This window comes from Aedes albopictus, chromosome 2 (assembly GCF_035046485.1).
Source record: "Aedes albopictus strain Foshan chromosome 2, AalbF5, whole genome shotgun sequence".
Classification (NCBI taxonomy): domain Eukaryota; kingdom Metazoa; phylum Arthropoda; class Insecta; order Diptera; family Culicidae; genus Aedes; species Aedes albopictus.
In genome coordinates, this window is record NC_085137.1 from 337,109,578 (window position 1) to 337,115,577 (window position 6,000).

Below are 6,000 nucleotides of genomic sequence, written 5' to 3' on the forward strand. Positions count from 1 at the left end.
ATATATGTAGATAAGGTAAGAATTTACTTGTTTTTATGGTGGACTCACTTAAACACTCGTAATACCTTATTTGCTGCTCCTTCAAAATTATAAGAATTTCACCATATGAAAAACATATTTCAATTTCAATGATATTTTGGTTATTTTGGAGGAATATAAATGGAACTTTTGCAAAATAGAACAATGACTTGTTCCTTTACACTTATGCATTAAAAATTTACCATTAAAGTCAACGGTTTCGGCAAAAACAGGGGTGTCCAGTTCGCCCCGGGTATCCATTATGCCCCTAATCCCCCTATCTGATCGTGTCTCAAAAATCAAGTCAATCGGTTCAAAATTTAATGTGTTATAGCAGCAAGTGCCCAAATGGTCCCAGACCCTATGTTAAGTTTTTCTCAGTTATCCAGGCCTAACCTACTCATTTGCTTAGGGTGTCCATTATGCCCCTAATCCCCCTAATAACCCAATATAACATCCCAGAATCGAATTTCGTAAGCGCATGTTTCGTGAAAGTGTTATTTTTCTTTAAATCAATGTTGCCTATCTTAAGGCGTTTTTAATGATTTGTTTAGAAGATTTAAATCCTAAAATAATTCAAAAAGTACCTACATAACTTGTCCAATTCAGCTGATTTATTTTCAGTGCTGTAAGTGCTTACTATAGACTCATCACATACAAAAAATGAACTAAATTGGTTAGAAGACAGCCTGGAAAACGCGGTGGGCGTAAAGTAGGTGGCAGGCTGTACTTGATTTAAAAATATAAATCTTCTGACATTTGCTTGTGCAAAGTAACTATCAAAGAAAGATCGAAAAATATGACCAATGTTACCCCGGATTACGAAAAACCTGAATTGAACAATACACAATATTTACTCGAACTATTTCTATCACTGAGCGTAGACTCTGAGCTTTCGTCTTCTTCTTGATCTAACGGCTGTAGCTGCAGTGCTTCAACCGTTTCGGGTAAGACAATCCGTTTCCTTTCTCTGCATTTCGATAAGAAGAAATTGTGGGATCCGATCCGATGCCACCAGCAGACCGTTGAAACATCTTGCATAGTTGCAGTTCGCGATGTTTTCCGTGAATGGTATTGGCGAATCCATCTTTGTTCAAGGCTTCCTGTGCTTCTTCGCACATAGTTCCAAGCGGAAGTAAAGATGTGGCTATTATTTGATGACCATGGCTTAACAATTTATGCATTGTAGTTGGCATGTTATACCATGAATATAACTTGACATAGAGTGCGGCAGTTTCATGTGCATAATTTTTATGCTCTTCCGGATCAATCAATTGTAGGCAGGATATTTCAAGAACAATTCGCAGTGAATATATCAATTTAATATCCACTCCACTCCAGTTATTTCCGCATCCTACTTGTACATAAAAAAGCTTCTGGATGTTTTACCATCATTGGAATTTACAAAGTCTCATCTCGGTTTGCCAAAATAAAGGCCATGTTTGTCAAATAGTTTAGGAATCGTTTTTTATTCCTCGCACAGTTCATCGTGTCTCGTTTTCTGTCATTTTTGGAATTCGAGGCAATAAGCTGTGTGGACAATACATTCAAATGACCTTATAAGGCAGCGCAATGACCCGACACTGAACTTAAAAAAACTCTTTATTTATCGGTAGATCTTTCAAACGATTGAAATGTGAGAACGTACTCCTACTCCGCAAATCCGAAATTAGCATCTTTGGGTCGATTTTGTTTGGGTGATTGAATTAACCACTTTACCGTCCACCATAGTCAAATTTATTTTATACTCAATGAAGAATGTCTGGCCTTCATATTCATTCTTGCCTTCTTCATCAGGCACACGGAAACGAGAGACGACAGGAAGATGTTGGAATCAGAGCTTCCAGGTGTCGAATATTTTTGTTTGTATTCTGTGAAGTCACCTGATCCACTCAAACCATACTTTACTACCATTACTTGAATGTGGGCTTCGTGGCCGAGCGGTGAGCGGCGTCTGTCGTTTAGGTCTCTCGTAAGCCTCGGAGAGTGGGTGCGATTCCCGCTCCAGTCGGGGAAATTTTTCGTCAACCGGAAAATTCTCCTCTGGGCCACTGGGTTATTATATGTGTTGTTCGTTGTCGAATGTAGTTCTCTTTTTTTACGAGGTTTGTTTGATCTCTTGCGGAAACTAAAATGTCTACTTCTGAAAGAATCATTATTCTTCCTGCCATGATCGTGAGTGCATTTTGTTTTCGCGATTTGTATTTTGGCAGGGTAACATCTACATAAAATACATGTAGTATTTTTTCAAACTTTAATATTATTATTCTTGCATGTGTATCAAAACAGCGCTGGCGGGCTACGGCTTTGGCTCCTCGCGTTTTCGCTCGCTTTATCGCGACTTTGGCGCTCCTTCGCTTCTCTATCTTCCTCCAGGTATCATCTGTGATCCACTGCTTGCTTCGGGTGCGTAGCTCATCCAAATTATTCTCGCCGGTGGCGATGAAGGCGTTCTTGATGGCACTCCATTGATCTTCTACGCTTACACCTTTTGGAATATTCGCAGCACGGTTCTCTAGCTCCTCGACGAAGAACCTTTTCACTGTAGCGTCTTCCAGTCGCCGTGTGTTGAACCGGCGCCCGATTTTCTCCTCCTGTCGATGGATCCTAGCAATGCGCAGTCGGATCTCGACGATTGAGAAATGATGGTTGGATGCAATGTCGGCGCTACGTTTGTTCCGCACATCAAGAAGGCTCCGTCTCCATTTTCGGCTGATGCAGATGTGGTCGATTTTCCGATGAAGCCATCACGGTAAACCCATGTAATTTTGTGCACTGGTGCCATGGTGGATGAGGAAAGAGCGATCCCCCAATTGTTGCCACAAAACTCGGCAAACAGCTCTCCGTTTTCGCTCATTTCTCCGAGACCATGGCGTTCAACGACGTGCTCATAGTCCGAATTGTCGGAACTAACCTTCGCGTTGAAGTCGCCTTGCGGAATCTTGTCCACGACAGCATTCAGTTGACTGTAGAAATTCTCTTTAACTTGCAATTCGGCAGCATCGGTTGGCGCGTAACATTGGATCATGGTAAGGTTTCGAACCCGTGTTCTGAATCTGGCTACAATCAACCTCTTGTTAAAAGGTTTCCACTTCATGAGCGCAGCGTGGGCGTGTGCGCTGAGCAGGAAACCAAGTCCACGTTGGCGAGGAGCGTGGTCACCTCGTAGGCCAGAGTATAGCAGAATTTGATCCGTTTCCAATCTGTGTTCTCCAAAGTCCGGCCAACGGACTCCGCTCAGTCCTAGGATCTCAAGCTTCATATGGCATGCAAGCTTCATTGGCTAGTTGTGCCAGTTTACCCTGTTGGGCTAGGTTTAATGCATTCCAAGACCAATTTCTTATCCGTTCATTTTCATTTATTTAGTTAACATCAAATTCATGATAATACTGAATCAACAATTTGCCGCCATAATACTCGATTTGCAGCTGCAGCTCTCTAACATCGGCCACGCCCAACACTCGCCAGATCACGCTCCACCTGGTCCGCCCATCGTGCTCTCTGCGCTCCACGCCTTCTTGTACCAACCCGGATGGTTAGCAAACACCAACTTTGCAGGATTGTTGTCCGGCATTCTTGCAACATGCCCTGCCCACCGTATCCTTCCGGCTTTGGCCACTTTCTGGATGCTGGGTTCGCCGTAAAGTGCAGCGAGCTCGTGGTTCATCCTTCTCCGCCACACACCGTTCTCCTGCACGCCGCCGAAGATCGTCCTTAGCACCCGTCTCCCAAAAACTCCGAGTGCTTGCAGGTCCTCCTCGAGCATCGTCCATGTCTCGTGTCCGTAGAGAACCACCGATCTTATTAACGTCTTGTACATGGTACATTTGGTGCGGGGGTGAATCTTTCTTGACCCCAGTTTCTTCTGGAGCCCATAGTAAGCACGACTTCCACTGATGATGCGCCTTCGTATTTCACGGCTCACGTTATTGTCAGCCGTTAGCATGGAACCGAGGTAGACGAATTCTTCTACCACCTCGAAAATATCCCCGTCTATCGTAACATTGCTGCCAAGGCTTGTCCTGTCTCGCTCAGTCCCACCTACCAGCATGTACTTTGTCTTAGCCACATTCACTACCAGTCCGACCTTTGCTGCTTCACGTTTCAGGCGGGTGTACAGTTCTGCCACCGTTCCAAATGTTCTAGCAGTAACATCCATGTCATCCGCAAAACAGACAAATTGGCTGGATTTCGTGAAGATCGTACCCCGGCTGTTGAGCCCGGCTCGTCGCATAACACCTTCCAGGGCGATGTTGAATAGTAGACAGGAAAGTCAATCACCTTATCGTAGACCCCGTCGAGATTCGAATGAACTGGATAGCTCACCCGAAATCCTTACGCTGTTCTGCACCCCGTCCATCGTTGCTCTTATAATAGTCTAGTCAGCTTCCCTGGAAAGCTGTTCTCGTTCATAACTTTCCATAGCTCTGTGCGGTCGATACTGTCGTATGCCGCTTTGAAGTCGATGAACAGGTGATGCGTTGGAACCTGGTATTCACGGCATTTCTGGAGGATTTGCCATACGGTGATGATCTGGTCCGTTGTCGACCGGCCGTCGATGAAACCGGCCACGAACTCATTTACTTTAGGTGAGAGACGACGGAAGATGATCTGGGATAGCACTTTGTAGGCGGTATTCAAAATGGTGATCGCTCGAAAGTTCTCACACATTAACTTGTCGCCTTTCTTATGGATGGAACAGATTATCCCTTCCTTCTACTCCTCCGGTAGCTGTTCGGTTTCTCAGATCTTAACTACTAACTGGTGCAGACAAGTGGCCAACTTTTCCGGGCCCATCTTGATGAGTTCTGCTGCGATACCGTCCTGACCAGCCGCTTTGTTGTTTTTGAGCTGGTGGATGGCATAACTTCCCTCAGCGTGGGAGTTGGCTCGTAACCGTCCTCTGTTGCACCAACATAGCCATTTCCTCTGCTGCCTTGGTCCTCCGTGCTTCCACCTTTCGATCACCTCACGTTTGTCCGTCAAGAGGCTCCCGTCCTTATCCCTGCAGATTTCGGCTTGCGGCACGTAGCCTTTGCGGGATGCGTTGAGCTTCTGGTAGAACTTACGTGTTTCCTGTGAACGGTACAGCATTTCAATTTCCTCGCACTCCGCTTCTTCCAGGCGGCGCTTTTTCTCCCGGAAGAGACGGGTCTGCTGCTTCCGCTTCTGTCTGTATCGCTCCACTCTTGTCCGTTGTTTCGCGATAAAAGTCGTTGCCGTTGAATCAGTTCGTAATCTTTCATTTTCGGTTTCGGTAACGGTTTTGACGTAGGACTACGTCTCTCTTTTCTATACCGGGTGTCATTCTAAATTTTCAGAAATCGGCCGCGTTACGTTTGAAGTGGAGATTTTGAGCGTTAATAACTCCGTCATTTCTAGTTGAATTTTCAAAATTTTGGCTCTAATCGATTGGAAATCTTTACACCAATTATGTCCAATATTAACATTTGCTGATTTTCAATAACAAACTATTGAAACATTGGGAAAAGTGAACCCATGTTTATTCCAGCCAATCACGATCGAGCACATTTTGGATGCTCCCGTCGAATATAAAAGCTACTGCTTCTTCGCATCTTCCCTCATTTGTCTTTGTCGTCTCGAGGTGAACGCATCGAACGAGAGCTGCCCACTTTTTTCGTTTGCGTTTTCGCTCATTCTTCTTTGACGGCCGTGTCGGCTCGGTGGTGGCGGTGGTTTTCGGCAAGGGTGCTGTTGCACTTTCACCTTCTAACCGTCTAACGCGGCAGACCAAGGAAGTGTTTGAACATCGGATTGATCGACGGTGGTGGCAGAGGCAGCAGCAAAATCCGGAATCGCACCCACGGCAGCAAGCGGCGGGCCAATTTTCGACGGCTTCCAGCAAACAGCACGGAGAAATCCAACACGCATTGCGTGGCATGATGAATTGATTTCAATTTCTTCCTAAAACCGTCCATAATTCAAACGGTTCTTTGCAGGACCATCGAAAATGCTTCTTAG